Genomic DNA, 20855 nt, shown 5'->3' on the forward strand with positions numbered 1-20855 from the left:
TAGGTGCCCTTGAGCAAGGCATCGAACCCCCAACTGCTCCCCGGGCGCCGCAGCATAAATGGCTGCCCACTGCTCCGGGTGTGTGCTCACAGTGTGTGTGTGTGTGTTCACTGCTCTGTGTGTGTGCATTTCGGATGGGTTAAATGCAGAGCACAAATTCTGAGTATGGGTCACCATACTTGGCTGAATGTCACGTCACACTTTATCTAATAAGGATCATTTGACAGATTAAGACTAAAACCCTATAAAATGTTTTAGCATCACAGAGAGCTGAGCAGCATTAAGTTCATTTCTTATAAATAATGTGAGAATGTGTTCAGATTTGGGATACACTGAAGGTCACTTCTACTTCCTCCAACTTTGATTCTCTGTACTTTTCAATCCCTCCATTTCGTTCAACCTTCAAACAAACAATGTTCAGTCAGAGAGTGGCAAGCAGCAGCCAATGGCTTTCTGAACCTTTTAGTGTTCTTCTCTCTGTGGCGGTTTTGTATTTGCTTTTAATTTGTATCGATCTCTTTCACAGGCTTCCATTTTACTGATGTCAAAGGGCTGAGAGAGCATTACAATATACAATGTTTTCTCTCTGCTCTTATCGGGCGGGAAATGAAAAGCAAATGGCACCTTTCTGCCGGGACGTGTGGCCGCCTGGATGGACAGGGCTTTGAAGCGAAGGCCGAAATTGAAAAGGTCATGAGTTCACCTCCCTGGACAATGACAAGCGTCCCCTTCCTCCTCTGGCCAAGTCCGTGAGGAGATTAAACGTATCAGCAAGATAAGCCAAGGAATCAGCTGCCATGGTTTTCGGTGGCAGCCGACTGCCTGATCGAAAGAGGTAGAAGAGCTGGCGTTTGCCAAAAAGACTGACACAGGGCTTGGGACGGACCGAATCACGGACGGACCTTGGAATGATCTTTACCCACCAGATACTTTCATCTCTTGTTTTGAGGGAGGGAATCCTGCAGCAGACAAAACAAATCAATAGTCGAGCAACAAAAGGATCAGTCAATTTGATTAGCTGCGATATGATAACAGACTTCACTCTGCAATGAACTAGCTTTCTCCTCAGATTGAGTTCCAGTTTGCATCCATTTAATAAAAGCAGTAGCCAGTTGGAAAACCATTTGGGATTTAAAGTAAAAGTAGTGTTACAGAAGATGGGCAACAGATAATTTTTTACAAAATATGAGTTTAGACTGGAATACAGACTATAGCCCTATTCGGACGGGACTAGTTTTCTAAACTACGTTTGAGTTTCGATTCTTACCACCTGACGTCTGCGATTTTCATGTACCAATTCAGACGGGACTAACATCTCCGTGTTTATTACAGAGGTGGGAGGGTCTGATTTGTGCATCTGGGCGTCACAGAGATCACGTGCTCTGTATGCGTGTATTGCATTCATTCAGAATGATCACCATTAGTATTATTACACAATAAATACTAAATGGCTAGTATAGCAAAACCATGTAAATGTGTGGTTCCTTTAGTTTAAATTTTTTTTTTTTATTTTTTTTTTGTGTGTCGTAGGCTAAACCTACCGTATGTTTAATTTTCATAAAGGTACATATGTAATTAAAACATTATGTAACTGAGTACATAAATGAACGTGATTAATCTTACCTGATACTGACATTACAATAGCCGGTATTAACAGTTTATGTGATCTTGCTCTTGATTTTATTATTTTTATTATTTTTGTATTATTATTTCTTTGCCGGTAAACAAATACCTATATCAAACATGCGTGTGGTAAGAGCATCTACGGTAATTCACGTTGGCCAAAACACACAAGGAAACGCGTTGTGAAATAAAATATCACCTGCGATCACAGACATTCGCAGGTACAACATTGTTGTGTCTATCGGTCTGTCTGCGGTGCCTTCTACAAACACAGTTAAAGTCAAGGTGATGAGTAGACTGAAGTTGGGCTCAGGTGGTTGTGCTGTGGGATGTGTTTCCCATACATTTATTTATTTTTGGAGACTCACCACGATTTTAAAACTGATCGATTTTCAAAAAGGCTTCGTTGAATAATCATGAGTAACGTTACGTACTGCACGTTTAATAATAATAATTCCTTACATTTATATGTTTAAATATCAAAATGAGGCATGGGTGTTTTTATATCACTATTTCTGAAGAAAAGTTAAGTTTGTTTATGTTGTTGCTGTTGAAATCGTCTATTGGTATAATATGCATCACATGACTAAAATTGTGTCATAGTTTTCAAAAGCCTCTGTTTTCTTAGTCCACACTACAACGCGAAAACGGCTTTTTGCTTTCCACTTTGGAGAGCGTTTTCAAAAAGCTCAGTTTTCCTTTACTAAAAAGGCCATCTCAGTGTGGACGGAAGGCCAAAATGTAGAGAAAAAGATGCGTTTTAAATGAAAACATATTAGTGCGGACAAGGCCTAAGACGAACCAATGACAGCTAACTAATAAGCTAAAGCAGACACCAGTTAAGACCAACAAAGACTGGTTTAAGACATTTTTTGCAAGAGCATTTGGCATTTTTCATAGCAATATATGGTAACACTTCAATCTAAGGTGTTGTTGTTACACGTTAAATGTACTTACTATTATAATAACAATTAATTATGCATAATTACATGCAAGTAACCCTAAGACAAACCCTAACCACAGAGTAAGTACATGTAGGTAATTAATATTGCTCTTATTACTTAAATGTATAATTACACTGTAACAAGGACACCTTAAAAATAAAGTGTAAAAATGGGGTTTATGTGAATGTCAACAGAAAGAAGCATGGCATCTAACCAGAAGATTAAAAGATGATATGTGATCAAAAATGACAAGCTAAAAAAAAAAAAAAATGCATGGGCGAATTATTTATAATAGGATCAATAAGATGCATTTAAAAAAATAGATGCATTTGAAAAATAGGTGAATTTTCACTTCATCTGACTTTAAATAGATTGGAATCAAACATAGCACTAGCATTGCCAAAATCCCTGGTTTGAACAGATCAATACCTACCTCTAATGATGATCAGATGGTATATGATCAAAAAGAAAAGAATACAAATATAGAATATAATGGTATATAATGATATATTAAATCTGACAAATAATAACATTAAAGAATACACACAGTAAACAAATCCCTGCTTATAAAAACAGCAGCAGCTGCAGCATTAACATCTTATCTGCAAACTAAATTCGATCTCATATCTGATTAATATTTGACATTTTAAATATTCATGAGAAAAAAAAATAGTTGGAGCATTGTTATTCATAAACCATCAAATTCCACAACCGCCAAGTTGTTAATCTTGTCCCTGGGTTTTCAATTACTACTTTTGAAAAGGATTTTAATACATTTCCCAGAAATGAAGGCGATGTCCACCTGTGTACAGAACCTGGCTAAGCTTCAATCATACAGGTTATTATTTATTAAAGACTCTGTCTGCTTAAACTCCCACATGATATCCACCTTCCTTATTGACCTCATCTCTTCACACACACAAACACACACATATTTCGTGCTGTGCAGGGCAGACAGATCCAGACTGGCGCTACCAGACAGGCCTGCACAGATGGAGAAAGCAGGCACACAAAAGCGTCTCACACCGCGAGGGGCAGTTGAATCCACACACACACGATATGATAAATGCGCGACCACCTCAGGAGAGATGCCCACGTTTAAACCCAAAGCGATGGCTGGAAAGTGAAAGAAGAGGAACATGAAAAAGAGAAAACAAATCCCTCAGCATTTAGATCCCTCACAAAAGAATTTTTAACACATTCAACCCCCGCCGAGTTCCATACCTCGCCTGTGCTGACGGGACTGTCAGCCGCCGAGTCCTCTGGCCCTTTTCTGCCCCCCGATGCTGGAATTAGCCAGTTCAAATGACAGGGCTGCCTCGAAGGCCTGCAGAAGGCGGCCCAGTGCTCCTGAGGTTTCAAAGGGCCGTCGAGCGGCCAGCCAGACGCTGTCAGGGGGAGACGTGGGTGTGTGGTGAGGAGATAACCTGCTCTGGACGGGCTCTCCCTGGCCTCTCTGACAGGCTTATTAACAGAACCTGCTGAGAGAGAGCTTTCTATCACCAGAAGAGATCTAAAGGAAGGAGAGAGAGTGAAAAAAAACAACCTTATCACTGGGACACCGGGGATTAGAGTCTGGTCTCCTCTGATAAATTAATTATTCCCTCTTATCTGTCACTTTCCAAGGCTGTCAGACGAAGCTACCTAAAGCCAAAGCAACAGAGCCCAGGTAGAGGCACCAATGATGGAAGGACATATGTAGAATGTATCTGTGTGACCTTTTAAACACACTGTCGTTTTATTCGCTTGTCATTTTTGATGCTCTGATGCTAAACTGGCGCTCTGATTTGGAGGGATCTGTGTGTATTTGGACCGCGCTGTGATCTCAAGGCCAAATGAGAGCTGTTTTTCTCTTTCTAAAACAAAAGACAAAGGCTGTTTCTGAACCTGAAAAAAAAAAAAGTTTCCAGTTTTTAAATAGTTCCATTAACAACTCTTTTAGGTTTTAAGTAATAAGGAATCAAAAAAGAAGCAAGGGTAAATATTTATTTCTTTTTTAAAGCAATTTCATTGCAATGATGAGAATTTCAATAATACATAAATTTAAAATTGCAAAAGATAATTTTAATGACTTTCCTTATTAAACAACAATAACATACAAACAAATGTGATGTAAAATGTGAATATTTAAAAAAAAAATTATAAAAAACTACTACTGGCAGAATGTGCCTATCTTTAACTACATACTGTATTGTCATATGAATCAGTAAGTCTCACAGTCAGATTAAAGCTATATTTGATTCTCTAAAAAGAACCAGGGATTAGGAATTGGCAATCTGATTACACTTGTTGCATTTTGTGTATTCCATTTATTGCAAGAATCATCTCCTAAGAGTCATTTGTTGGGGCATCTGATTACACTTGTAGGCGTAAGTTTTTGATTCACTAAAAAGACCCATCTCAAGAGAGTAATTTATTCAGGAATCTGATTACATTGATTACACTGTGTGTTTTACATTCAATTCAAATATCTGACTCAAGGGATTCATTTGTTTAGGATTCAGACCACACTGGTTGTGCTAAATATTCACTGAAAAAGGATAAGTTCAAAACAGTCACTAGTTCAGGAATCATACTACATACTGGTTGTGCTGTATGTGTTTAATTCACACACACACACACACACACACACACACAAAAAGAACAGGTTCGAGAGTCATTTGTTTGAAAATTGGTCTACACTGCATGCTCTGTGTTTTAGTTTCATTTAAAATAATAAGAACAAATTGTTGAGAAATTATTGCTGTCATCAAATAAATTTTAGATCTTTAAAAGTACATTAACATTATGTTATTATGGTCTTGGAAGCCTGAACTTTCCTTCAGGAAACTTTTCCAGAAAAAAGTAGCTACAGTATAATATAAAGTGGCAATTTCATATGAAACAGACATTTTATGAAAACATGCATTATTGTATTTTATTTTATTTATCCTTTTTTTAAGCCTGAAGGTCCACCCCTTAACTGTTACTGCTGTGTAAACAGATACAAAAATGAACAAAAACGTATGAAACATATCAAACGTACAAATGAGATCATACCAATTCTCCAACCTTAAAAGAGTTTGTTGACAAAAACACTGCCTGATAAGTCATCGACTGCCTTTCAGACACAGCCAGCCTGTACTTACATTACACCATGCCCATAGGAAGTGACTGTGTCAGGAGACTCGTTTTAGATGGTTCACCTTGCTGCTGAATTTTTTAGATGCTTTGGTGCAAGCATTTTCGTCTGAGAAGTCTGAACTTGGCAGTAAACAAGCACGACAGGAGGTTAAATATATATATATATATATATATATATATATATATATATATATATATATATATATATATATATATATATATATATATATATATATATATATATATATATTCAAATTGCCTCACTCCAATGAAGACTCAATCACAAAAAGCCAGAAATGTTTGTGTGATCCCCAGAGGTTTGCCAGTGTATGCTGAGCAAGAGGCAGCGAGCCATTCACTCCTGTGAACAATAACTCTTCAGTTAGAGCCAAGATAGCCTTCTGTTTAATTCACACAAATGGCAATTTGAATTATTAAACAGACCCTTTCATTTGGGCAATTAATTGTGTGCTATTGACTATTGCAGTGACTGAAGATAATGTTCCCAGCTGGATTGTACTAAGAGAATCAAACCCCAGAGATCCCGTCAGCATAATTGCAAAAATTGCAGTGTATTTTACAATATAAGTCTTATTTTCCATCATTATGTTGTTTTTTTGCATTGTATAATGCAGCTCTTCTTAATTACCCATTTTCCAAGATATTTCCAAGTCCAATGCGAAATGTTTTTTTCCCTCCATAAAAGCAAAAAAAAAAAAAGTATTTTCCCTTGAGGTCAATGTACAAATTACCTGGTTCTAGACACTTATAATTGCACTTTTTTATGATTTAAATCCCACTGACTTGCATTGTATAAGGGAAACAAATACATTTTTCTAAATATATTTTTAATATAAGGTTTATGTCACTATCGCTTTAAATTAAGAGTAAAATAGACTCTTTTAGGATTCATTGCACCTGCATATCACAGAAAAGTACTTAAGATCACAACCCTTGGCACTAGCTAATGAATATGTCAATACCCAGAAAAAAAGTCTATTTGCATCAAAAGCAAGTGACAATTCTTATGTGAACAATTTGGTCGCTCACATGTGAGTTTATATGTTGATGAGCTACAAAGGTCTTATGTGGAAGCAGATCTTGTTCCTGTTCCCTCCAATTCCCAACCCGCCACTGAAGCATTTGGCAGTGGAACATCTGAGGGATGGCAGGAGAGGAAAGATGCAACATTGGACTTGCTGTAGAGGGAAGTATGAGGTGAATACTAATGTTCCTCATGTTTTATTAACCCTCCATCCATTCGGTCTCAATCTAGACGCTCATGAAACAAAATCATCAATCCCTGAGCTGTAATGAGAGGAAGATGCCGATCAGGGCCGGAGGGAGGGGAGGCTGCTGGAGTTAGGGGCGGGTGTTGGGGAAAACTAATATTTGACAGTGTTCCTCTGAGACGGCATTATGAAAATGCTCAACTGCAGGGAGGGTGCGGGGCATGAGCGCTGTGCTGTCACCATGCCAACTCTGAATCTGTTTGAGACTGTTTGTTTGAAACCCCTTCACTTTATATGTTTTTGAGAGGTGGAAGAATCTCATCTCATCCCCTGCCATGGCTTGTGAAGAACTACGACACTCAGAGTAAAAGACATCAGGCTACATAAGCACTGACATCGTAAAATTGTGCTTGTGTGGAAAAGATGTACAACCAATGAAAGCCCTTTCTCTTGCATCTTCCTCATGTTGTTATGCCGTTTTGACCCATTCTTTGAAAACACATTTTCAAAGCTCCCTGACAAACACTGTTCCTCTACTTCACCAGGATTTTATAACAACTATTGTCTTACTTATCCGCACCGGCCCTACAGTATGAATCAAATATTGAAAAAACACCCTTTATCGACATCTCATAGCAAACTGGTTATCATTTAGCACCAAAAGCAATATTTTTGAAGTAGTCAAAAAAAAAAAAAAAAAAAAGATACTATGGGGAAAAAACAGCACAACTTAAATTGACAATTGAAAAGTATTCATGTTTAGAAAATGCTGTTTTGTTTAAGTTTTTTTATCTCAGGAGGTTGAACTAAATGATGAGCTTTTATTAATTTTTATGGGATTTAAAATGTTTCAGCAATTAACATTTAAAAACATTAAAACTAAACAGAAAAAATAAAAGAGAAAACAAAATGACCTTATTCATATAATAATAATAATAATAATAATAATAACAATAATAATAATAATAAAACACTGGTAATGTGCAAAATGGACAAATTAAAATGAAGGCTAAATTTAATTATTAAAAATGACACATTAAATTCAAGTTAACACTTTATTTTGATGACCCCATTTGAGCATTCTGTTGATTAAAATTAAACCATATTTAATTTATGGATAGAAATGTATACAATAATTAATATGTAAGGGTAGAAATATATATATATATATATATATATATATAAGTAAGTGTAATTAAATGTAAGTAAAATATCATTACATTTAGTTGCTAGCTGTCTATTTTGGTGGCATCACTCCACGTAACTATATTTTAAATAAAATACTTTCTGATTGGCTGTCAGCCTTCATTCCAATTTCTGTTATCTGTGTAGACAAACATATTACTAGCTAAATCATTAGAAACTTATCACATCATGCCCACATAGGTTTCATTTTGCCATTGTAATCATGACTTGCGATTATGACATGGCACTACAGTGGCTCCCTGCTCAGTCAGTGTTAAAAGACTGAAATAAACAAGGGACATGGATTTGGCTCTCAGGGATGCTGTTTGCTCTTCTATAAAACAACTGTAACCCTCCCATGTCATTACGGTTAGATTTTATGACACTTCCAAAACATGCTGTTTTTTTGAAACCTAATTGGTCATTCCCAGAAGCACACTCTTGTAACGTCCTGTTTTATTAGTATCACCAGATCGGTAAATAGGATCAGAGACATACATAGCGAGACTTAGATGCTTGTTTTGCTGATATTCATTAATTCCCTGCTTTTCTCCCAAACAGAAGTGAAACTGCTTACACTTTAAGATTTATTCACATCTTAATGACTTTTTAGTGCCTACCTCATCATGCTCGTAAAAGCTCAAGGTGTTCTTTGCAAGGAAACATTTTGACAGAGTTCTCCTTGGTCCCCCCTTAAATCTGCAGATGGGATCCACCCCGGTGTGCGGTTTGACAGAGCAACAGTCTGAAGGCCGTTTCCTCGGATAAGGTTCCCACCCCCCACTGCATAGCCTGGCCGGAGAGACATGATTCAAATAAAATTAATGAGTGCTGGAATCCATTAATGTCAGGGACCTGACCTGGGCCAGATGGAGGTCTGGGCATTAGGAGCTCTATTACATTTAACAAGTCCTGAACCACGAGCTGGAAAGGCCACGTCTGGCAGAGCAGCAAGATGCTTGAAGAAGAGAGTTGAGTGTGGAAGATGTACCTCTTGCAGCCTAGCTGTAATTCTTCTAAAGGTCAGGGTGATACACGTACTGAAGCGCTGTTCCACATCCACCGGCTAATTTGATTCTCTGGGCTGCACTTCGCCCTCCCTGCCGCTACTGTCACTTTAAAAAAAGACTACATGGGAGATCTGTTCCAATACAAAGTCAGCTGCCTTCTGAGACAACATCCCAACTGTCATGCAGCTCAATAAGTGAGAAATTTGGAACATTCTACATGAACAGCAATGCAACTCTGCACAGGCTCACAATTGTTTCCAATGTATTTATTTTCTCCAGGGAAACTGATTTGTAATGATAGCTTTTAAAGAACGACCTGTTGTGAGCTCTGATGTAGTTAATCGATGGAATATGCTTTTTTGTCAAAATACCTAAATACCTGTATATGCATATGCTTTTTTTTTTTTCTTCTTCAAATATATACACTTGTGATGTTGTGATTCACCTTGTAGCTGTTTTGCTTGGTTCATGGCTTAAAATACTTCAAACACCTTTTTTTTAAATCCCTATGGGAAAAAAATGAATGAAAAACAATACTTCTGGAACCACCACGCTGGAAAAAAAAGTGGACAAGCACTAATGCACTCACAGATGAATAGGGTAAAAAGCCACTTAATCACAGTAAAACAACAAAACAATTTTGTATTACAATTTAGTTTTTTTTAAAGGTTATGTTCAAATATGCAAATGAAGCATATCTAATTTAACTAATCGACTTATTTGCATGCATTTCCCAAACAACAAACTTTTTCATTTTATTGAACACCCTCTGTAAAAACCGTCAGAATATAGATAAGAATAGATAGGAGTAGATAAAACTGGGACATTTGATGTGTGCAAGTGCTACTGTGAAGATTCCTGGTTAACTGCATGAGAAGAAGCTCATTTTGAGTGAGTTACCTTTAAAGATTTGAATAATAATTTGAATCTACAGATGCAAGTAGATAAAGAGCAATAAAATAAACACTTTTAAATAATAAACACTGAATTACATTTGCTAACATTATAGAATATATTAAAGCTGAGCATGTTGTAACACTTGCGCAACTGGGATTTACGCCCGACTAGTGACTCATTAACAACGTATTAAAGAATTATCAAATCTGTTAAGTAACGGATTGCAGATTAAAATAAAGGCAAATTTGACTCAATTTAAATAAATACTAAAAACTTAGAAAAAAATAAAAAAATCTCCAGTAAGAAATTCACTTTCGATATTGTTAAAGGTTCATCTATCTTCCAAAGATTTTTTTATTTTATTTCTCTATATGGTGTTGATATGGCAACAAGTATAATAATAGCATATTGGTAAAACGCATCTGGCAAATGTTCCAGTGCATATTTGTGTTGCACTGGAGAGCATCAGAGGTTTCTGTTTACAACATGCATGTTTTTACAGCATTGCAGACTATCACAGACATATCTGTTAACTTGTTGAACTCAATGACCAATCAGATATGATTAAGTCAGAATTCATTCAGTATGATGTTTTGTTCCATGTGGAGTTTTGCATGCTCCTTTCACTATAACAAAGTGTAGACCGAATATAAGAGATTCATTGTGCAGTGTAGAGAGAAGAGAGCTGTGTGAGATCGCTATGGACTAAGATGAGTGACAGATTGTAGTGGTTATAAAGGGTGCCCTCTTTGTGTGCTTTCTAGTCTATATCATCCATGCAGAATTTAAATAAATTCCAAGAGGACCAGCTACCATATGCTGCAAATTAATCCACATATAAATGTGGGATTCACTTTCAAAATTGCAATTATTGACATAATTATAACCATAGCAATAGACAGGACAAAAATATTATTTACAGGTGCTGGCAATATAATTAGAATATCATCAAAAAGTTGATTTATTTCACTAATTCCATTCAAAAAGTGAAACTTGTATATTATATCCATTCGTTACACACAGACTGATATATTTCAAATGGTTTTTTTTTCTTTTAATTTTGATGATTATAAATGACAACTAAGGAAAATCCCAAATTCAGTATCTCAGAAAATTTGAATATTACTTCAGACCAATACAAAGAAAGGATTTTTAGAAATCTCGACATAAAATCCTGAAAACTCCTGAAATCTTGAGTATGAACATGAAAAGTATGAGTGTGTACAGCACTCAATACTTAGTTGGGGCTCCTTTTGCCTGAATTACTGCAGCAATGCGCGCATGGCATGGAGTCGATCAGTCTGTGGTACTGCTCAGGTGTTATGAGAGCCCAGGTTGCTCTGATAGTGGCCTTCAGCTCTTCTGCATTCTTGGGTCTGGCATATCGCATCTTCCTTTTCACAATACCCCATAGATTTTCTATGGGGTTAAGGTCAGGTGAGTTTGCTGGCCAATTAAGAACAGGGATACCATGGTCCTTAAACCAGGTACTGGTAGCTTTGGCACTGTGTGCAGGTGCCAAGTCCTGTTGGAAAATGAAATCTGCATCTCCATAAAGTTGGTCAGCAGCAGGAAGCATGAAGTGCTCTAAAACTTCTTGGTATAGGGCTGCGTTGACCTTGGACCTCAGAAAACGACATTCACCAGCAAATGACATGGCACCCCATACCATCACTGACTGTGGAAACTTTACACTGGACCTCAAGCAACGTAGTTTGTGTGCCTCTCCTCTCTTCCTCCAGACTCTGGGACCCTGATTTCCAAAAAAAAAAATGCAAAATGTACTTTCATCAGAGAACATAACTTTGGACCACTCAGCAGCAGTCCAGTCCTTTTTGAAGCGAGATGCTTCTGATGCTGTCTGTTGTTCAAGAGTGGCTTGACACCATAGACAGTAAAAGAAATGGAGCTATAATTTTATATAAATCCGAGCCGTGACCTAAACCACCAGTCTTTATGGTACTCTTAAAAAGCAATAATCTCTACCCTTTGAAAATAGGATTTCACCTCGTGAAATACTTTTTCATTTTCATATATGTTTTCAGGCGGAGTTAACATCATTTCTTTTATCTCGTGCTTTTAGTTTGCATTTGATGTATTTCCGCCTTCGATCCACTGCAAAGAGCGCATGCGTGAGCCTCAAATGTCCTCAAATGTCCTCAAAGCGCATGCGCGGCTGAGAGTGCATCGTGTCTGCAGCCAGACTCTATTGTTCAATTTTTAACCTTTTCACAATATTATAATTTTCTGAGATACTGAACGTGAGTTTCCTTAGTTGTCAGTTATAATAATCAAAATTAAAAGAAATAAACATTTGAAATATATCAGTCTGTGTGTAATGAATGAATATAATATACAGTTTCACTTTTTGAATGGAATTAGTGAAATAAATTAACTTTTTGATGATATTCTAATATTCTATATATATATATATAGAATATTCTAATATATATATATATATATATATATATATATATATATATATATATATATATATATATATATATATATATATATATATATATATATATATATATATATATAATATTTATTCATTATTACTATTTTTTTTTTTTTAATTTTAAAATGTACTAACTTTGTGCGACCCCCCTTGAACTTATTTTTCTGTATCTTGAAACCAACATTAATATTCTGTTAATATTCCATATTTTTTAACAATGTAGAGTGCATGTCAAAACCTTGTCTCAAGAGGTGGAATTAAATGTCAATTTGACACCTAAAAATAAGGTATATTAGAAGGCACAGTTTATCCAAAAATAAACATTCTGTCATCATTTACATCATTACTGATCAAATCTTGCATAACTGCATCAAATTAACCTTAAAGGTAGCGGCAGTGCAGGGCTTTTCAAGCTGTGACATTCTGCAGATATAATCCATTGCTTTTGACTAGCAGCTAACCAGCTTTCAGTGTCATCAGCTGTCCCTTGTAATTGAATAAGAAACTGTCCATGTATCAATACAAAATTATGCCCCACTTTCCAATCAGACTGCCAGTATTTGGGAACAGTTGTAAAAATGGATATGCACTCAAGGGAAAAGGACAAACCACCTTCTTCTTATATATTCTGGAAAAGGACTGAGACTCACTCCACACTGAGGAATAGGTCAAAGGGGCTAAACTACATAGTGAATAATTTAAGATTCTATTAACATTTAAATTTGACATTGATTTGACATGGTGGTGCTGGAGAGAAGTGACGGGAGCATGGAGGTGGCGACTCTGGCGAGTATGCTAATTGTGCAGATGGATGCTTATGTTGCATGCCATATTGCACTGTGAAGCTGAATAATGCACTTGTTTTCAGGATTCAGTTAGTCTACATTTACAAGCGTTTGTTGAACTACAAGCACTTTTATGTCATAGGAGTTGTTTAGTCAACTTTGTTTGCTTGTTACATGAAGGTCAAGGAACACACACACAAAAAAAAGAAAACATGCATTAGATACCAGAACAATTTTTAATGCTTTTTACAGGAGCTTCTTATGCTCATCTGCAAGGCTTTATTTGATAAAAAATACAGGAAAAAAATGAATAGTGTAATTTTATGTAAAATAAAGTTTTTCTATTTTAATATACATTAAAATCTAATTTATTCCTGTGACGTAAAGCTGAATTTTCAGCATCAATACTCCAGTCTTTAGTGTCACATTACCCTTCAGAAATCATTCTATTGTCAGTGCTGGAAACTGTTGACCCGTGTAACGGGGGAGGAGTGACAACAGAGTTGAGGATCCAAATGCAGCTTTTATTCACACGAGTAGTCAAAACAGGCAGGGTCAAATACTAGCAAACAGGAACAATCCACGGCGAGACAAGAGTAATCCGATAAATATTCTGACCTCCAAGGTCAGAAAACAAGAAGGCAAGGCAAAGCAAGTCAAGGAAACACGGAGACTAGGAACAGGATACAGACTAAACAATAATCAGCGATGTGTGTGTGTGGATGATTGAAATCTATATAGTGTCACTGATAGGAAACAGGTGTGGTGCAATAATGAGTTCCTAGGCAGGGGTTTGTGGGGAATGGAGTCCAGAGAGAACCAAGACAAAACCACTTATTGTGCTTAAGCTGCTTAATATTTTTTTTGGAACCTGTGATACTTTTTTTCAGGATTCATTGATGAATACAAAGTTAAAAAGAAGAGCATTTACTTAAAATAAAAATATTTTTAAACAATATACACTACAGTTCAAAAGTTTCAGGTCAGTAAATTTTTATTTTTTGTTATCTTTTTTTAGCAAGGACTTGTTAAATTGTTAAGAAGTAATAGCAAAGATTTATATTGTTAAAAATATTTATATTTTAAATAAATGCTGTTCTTTTTAACTTTTTATTAATCAATGAATCCTGAAAAAAAGTATCACAGTTTAAAAAAAAACCAGCTGGCAGCACAACTGTTGCCAACATTAATAATTTTAATAATACATCAGCATATTAGAATGATTTCTTAAGGATGGCTGATGGAAATTCAGCTTTGCATGACAGAAATAAATTGGATATTAAAGGATATTAAAATAGAGACCATTGTTTTATATTGTAATGACATTTTGCAAGATTACTGTTTTTTTTCTGTATTTTTGATCAAATAAATGTAGCCTTGATGAGCATAAGAGACTTCTTAAAAAAAAATTACAAGTCTCACTGATCCCAAACTTTTGACTAGTAGTGTGTGTGTATATATATATATATATATATATATATATATATATATATATATATATATATATATTATTATTATTATTATTATTATTATTAAAGTATGTGAACCTTCTGAATTCACAAAACAAAAGTGAAGCACAACAAATAATAGACCAAGGTGAATGCATTGACTACTACAGTCCTGTCTGTCCCTGTTACCTGGTCTGTGCGGTGCTGACATTAACCTTTAGGATCCTGACAGGTGGGCGGACCGCCTGCCAAATAAAGAGGGTCATCCTGTTGGGGAGAGCAGGGTTCACGGATCAATTACCCCCGGGCATTCACTGACCAAAAGGATGTCAAAGATAAGAAATGCGGAGCGGGGCTCCCGGTCAGCCTTTGCACATCCATCCACAGCTGTGTCAGAACCTTTAATCACGGGACCTGCCGCAGCACAGGGGTCATCCACCTACAGAGGTGAAAAGTTCATGACACATACTGGAGATACTGTATTTAGCAAGGCCATATTATTGTTTTAATATCCGAGACAGGTCCTTTGTTGAGAATGTGGCATAATGTCAGTAAACAAAATGTATGTGTATATGCATATGTACGATATGAGTAATGGGTGTTCTTTGGACGTAACGTGCAATAAACCAATCTCATCTTCCATTCCCTTTAAGAGCCAATTTAGCCTACAAAAAAATCTTATGCATTGCAATCCTTTAATTTTAATATTTGGCATGTTTGTGTGCTGCTGTGCATCCCTGTTTAAAAAGCAGCTTGTACGCTCTTTAAATAACAAAGAAAAAACATTGCGCCAGACTTTAGACCAGGTTTGAGCTGGTCTATGGCGCAGTCTATTTTAAGCTCTTTAAAATAGCATTGCGCAAGAAATGTGCCTGAACACACCTCTTTTTTAGACCAGCACGCCACTCCCATGGGCGCAAAAATGAACGTAAATGCATTTGCTAATTAAACTATGTGGCGCTGGACGGGAAAATGCGAAAGGCGCCTGACTGAAACTAACAAACACACTTGCGCTGCGCCTTGCATTGCGCTGCGCCTTGCATCGCACTGCACCGGGTGTATTATAGGGCCCTTTATCTTAACGGTCATTGTTACACGTCACATGTACTTACTATTATAATAACAATTAATTATGCATAATTACATGCACGTAACCCTAAGCCAAACCCTAATCCTAACCTTAAACAGAAAGTACATGTAGTTAATTAATATTACTCAGTACTTAAATGTATAAATACACTGTAACAAGGACACAAAATGAAGTGTAACCAAGTTACTACCAGGTGTTTGTTGTTGTTATTGTTGTTGATTTTAAGAAATGGGTTAATACTTTTTATAACACTTTAGTATAGGGACTAATTCTCATGATTAACTAGTTGCTAATTAGCATGCCTATTATTAACATACTGGCTGTTTATTAATACTTATAAAGCACCTAATCCTACCCAATACCTAAACTTAACAACTGCCTTATTAACTATTAATAAACAGCAAATTAGGAGTTCATTCAGGTAATTTAATTGGAGCTTAAAATAAAGTGTGAATATATATTCAATCAGCAAAATCACATTAAATTGATCAAAAGTGTCAGTAAGGAAATAAAGAAAAACATTCATCAAATAATCCTGTAAATGATTTCCATATATTAAGCAGCAAAAACAAAATACATAATATATATAAACATATAAGAATGATTTCTAAATATAATGTAATATTCATTAAATGCATATAACACAATGTGTGTATGTGTGGGTAGATCTGCGATGCCAGGCTAGATGTACTAAAATAACCCTGACACTCAAAAAGGAAGACCTAGAAGTAGAAGCCATTACCAGAAAGCTCAACTGACAGAAACTACGAAGTGAAAATGTCTTGCTGGCGGTCATGTTTACAGCGAGCTGCTCTGCCCAGCTGTCTCCACTCTTCAGGGTGGAAAAGTTTGAGCTAAGCCCCAGTTCTGTTCAAACTCAGAGGACACACTGCAGGCGTAGTCTTACACACTCACACTGCTAATGCCAGGTGGCATCCTGCTACTTCAGCACTGCCCAGAGACACACATGAGCAGGTGGCATTTAATGTCTGAGCACAGGAAAGAGCAGGAGAACCTTGCAGGGGTGAGAAAGAAAAGGAGAAATGTAAGCAAAAGGCCACTGGAACTATGTTCAATAACACCGCTGCTCTAAAGCAATGGTCCGTGGTTTTTTTTTTTTGTTGTTTTTTTTTTTTATTATTTACTCGAAACACATCTTAAGGTCCTAACTAATGCTACTAACCTTTTAAAATATCTTGGGCATGCTCACACTTGAAAATGTTTCATCATTACTGTTAAATACTTCTACATACAAAATTACATTTTTTAAATTATGCATTATTTTTTTTTTTATGTTTTAGTTTCATATTAATGTTTTTCTTGATAATGTTTGATATTTTAATTTAATAATGTTTCATATTAAATTTATGTGTTTACTATTGTCCTTCTGCATTTCTGACACACTATTTTCCTATTTAATACTATAAAGATGCTTTGACACAAAGCGCTAGATTCCCATTAAAACGGGGTCAAAAATTATATAAATGATTTTTTTTTTCTAAAATAATAATACAAATAAAAATATGACCTCAAATGATCTTAAATGAGCTCGAATAAGACAATTCTTGTTCAACTCAACTCACACCAAACAGATTGACATTTAATCATGCAGTATTATAATGTCTCATCATTCTGAATTTTGCCAAGGATATTTATGACAGTCTTATCACACCAATTAAAATCTGATCAGGAATGTGGACGATTTTGAAAGAGCTGAATATAACCTACGCTGATAAAATCTGAAGGCCATTTTTCCACTCTGATGACTATTTGAGCAATATACCTCTATTGTCCTCCCTGAATAAATGACTAGAGTCAATCTACTGTCCCTCAATGTTCCATAGCATTCAACAGAAACAGATTTAGACTTTAATCTGTTCTGCATGGGCAATAAAAAGACATGGAGAAATATACGGGTCTCGCCCTCATTTGCTGTATCAATACCATTTAACTAAAAAGGCAACCTTGTTTGTTTTCCTCAAGCGAAATGAAAAAAATCTGGATATATTTCAGCCTCAGTGAAATTACAAAGCCGAAAAACATATTTTCCAATTGTGTTCTCTAGATTTTTCACATATTAATCATATGCATCTTCTAAAATACAAATGAGACTGAGATGAAAGATCGACTTTAAAAAATTCCATAATATACTTTGATATATGACATCCATTGCTCATAGAAGAGAGATTCACGTTCTTATATCTTTGAATTATTTCTTTCACAGAACAGGAAACAATAAAAGCAAAAGCATTATACATTTCATAATACTGTGATGTAAAAACCTTTTTTGATGTCTATTTCTTCCCGAAAGCAAAGTGTTTTTGCAGAGTGAATCATGGGAACTAGGTTGTAGTAAAGCATTAATAATTCAGGCAGACTGCATGTGTGCTGTACGCAGAAAGGTGACAGCTTTACTCTGGGAATGAAGAACTGCCGGCTTACATTCCAGATTGGATGTCAAATGATTTTGAAATCATAAAGGTCGGGAGGTCCAGTAGAAGAGCTGTCAGTTTCGAAAGTTTTGTTCTGCAACTGTGCTGGCATCATGAAACGCCTACGCTGTACTGTTATGTAAATGTATTCTAAATATAAAATAAATTGGATTTACTGGACATGTTGTCTGTTCTGAAAGAGAGTTTTGGCATCTAAGTGCATTAGACACTCGAGTGAAGGGTGGCTGTCCCTGCCAAGATGAACAGCCATCCATTTATTTGATTAACCACTCAAGTTCATTCACAGCACCGAACTGTACAGCATACTAAAATAAAATAAAGAAAACAAAGAGCCAATGGAAGCATAAACAGGCTACAGTAACTCGGTTAATTAGTGGTACTTGATAAGACATCATTACTACTGCTCATGCTTAGGGTCAAGGATTTGAGCAAAGTCTTAAACTTCAATACTTAACCTAGCTTGCACTGTTTGCACTGCAGACATGCATTATGCATTAATCATGAGGTTTGTTGAGAAGAGGTGTGCTATTACTTGATTTACTTTTTTAAGCTGCCAGATGATAAATTAGATGAAAAAAATAGAGAAACCTGAGACACATCCATTACATTTATGCATATGGCAGACACTTTGATATAAGTGACTACTGCATTGAGTGTACAGTACACATTTAGAAGTTTATGCATTGCCTACAAACTCAGACTAATGACCCTGGTATTGCTAGCACCTTCTGTATAAGAGATTTCTTTCAAAAACAAGCACTAAAATCACCACTTCTTTGAATTTTTTGAGTTTTTACAAACTTTGGTTCTTTTATACAAAACCCCTGTGGGACAGATGTCCCTGGCTGTCAGTCAGTCACATGACCTTGGCCTTCTAGAGATCAAGAGCATTTCAGGAACATAAACCATATGAACACTCACTCACACAGGTGCACAGAGAGAAAAATGCACAACTATCCACTTTTGACTACCTAGACAGCACTTCTAAATATCATAGCAAAATTCTCAGTACTGTAGTTATCAGAATTATGCTGTCATATAATATGATACAAAAGAACTCCATAATATAACCATAAATATAAAACCATTTACAGCAAATGTGTTCACTTGTTGCCTTTTTTTCATGTTTATATTTTATAAACATGTTTTACATTAATAATAATATATCACAACAATTGTTCACATTGTTCGCACTCATCCACACATCACATTTTTAAACCTTGAAATTACATGATATATTAATAGAGTATAAATTAAATTAAATACTTTATTAAATTAATTTATAATTTATTAAAATATGATTGAATTTTATAATGCAATTTAGAAAAAATGTATAAAAATAAATACCTTTTAACCTCAAAATGTGTTTGTATCAACTGTAGACATTAAATAACAGCAATTTGACTTGGCAAAGCCTAGCAACCACATGGTAGCACATTAAAGATGCTGCCTTTTAAGGTGTTTATGTGGATTATATATCACTACGGTTTGGGACACAGCCAGTGAATCTGATCACCTCAGATTTGTCTGGGACATGTGAATTAAGCAAGTATAGCAACTCTTTAGCAAATAAAATTTACAAAAAAAGCTGCTGACTAAGCAAACCTCTCAGATAAAGCTATTAAGGAACAAAGAGCCCAAGATAGGGCAATTACATTTTAAGGAGTCACTTGGGGACAAAAATCTTGCAGATAAGTTTGAAAAACTTGAAAATGACATGCCCTTCCCTCATTGTCTTTTCAGATAGCACATTTTGTCTGACAGCCCTCAGACTGGCCCCCAATCGTGCTCCTTATCAGTGAGTCACGGTTTTCAATTTCTTTACTGCCACAGAGAAACTGTTACCAAAGAGCCAAAAAGAGAGAAAGTGAGGGAGAGAGTCCAAGTACTAAAAGTCAAAAAGTGAATAACTGCACACGCTGACCTCTCCTGCTCCTGAGTGCGATAAAATGTCTTTGTCTCGGTGCTTATCATCCATCAAAGTTATATATATATATATATATATATATATATATATATATATATATATATATATATATATATATATAAGCTGGAATCTGAACTAGCTGTACTGTACATTGTGGTTTGCCACTCTAACTTACATATACTGTATAAAACTGACTTTCTAAAAGATATTATAGCTTTACAGGACAAAAAAAATATTACATTTACTGTGCACGTCACTCTAGATGCAACCATTACTTTCTGAGAGAATGATGTCTAAATACATTTATGTAATACTGTGGTGATGTGTAAATTTAGCATGCAAGATTTTTTGATGCCGCTTCTTTCAATGCTTTTGTTCGACTGTGTGCAGAAATTCTGATCTCTGCCACTCACTGCTAAAAATACTGCATTATCCGGTCACAGAAGACAAGCGCGTGATATTGTTAGCACACAATGGCATATAAAAACAAACGATTTCAAACCAAACTGACAAGCCAGAGCAAAATCAAGTTATTGGGCTTAATAAATTACGCTTGACAAATCACTACTCACATGCAATTCTTTCTATGACAGATAAAATAGAAACTAATGGTTGAATAGTTACTGCAGGGGTTGTGAGAAACATTTGTACACTACCTTTCAAGAAGTTTGGGTTCA

The 20855-nt window shown here is 35.7% G+C and overlaps 1 long non-coding RNA gene across 1 annotated transcript; it reads right to left on the reverse strand.

Moving 5' to 3' along the window:
• Positions 1 to 2908: 2908 nt before the first annotated feature.
• LOC132117754 (uncharacterized) lies at positions 2909 to 4187 on the reverse strand. Its single transcript, XR_009425835.1, has 2 exons — positions 3792 to 4187; positions 2909 to 3683 (listed from the first exon to the last, which is right to left on the reverse strand). It is a non-coding gene; the product is annotated as an uncharacterized LOC132117754 (long non-coding RNA).
• Between the last annotated feature and the right edge of the window lie 16668 nt (positions 4188 to 20855).

The sequence above is a fragment of the Carassius carassius genome, chromosome 37, assembly GCF_963082965.1.
Source record: "Carassius carassius chromosome 37, fCarCar2.1, whole genome shotgun sequence".
Taxonomy (NCBI): Eukaryota; Metazoa; Chordata; class Actinopteri; order Cypriniformes; family Cyprinidae; genus Carassius; species Carassius carassius.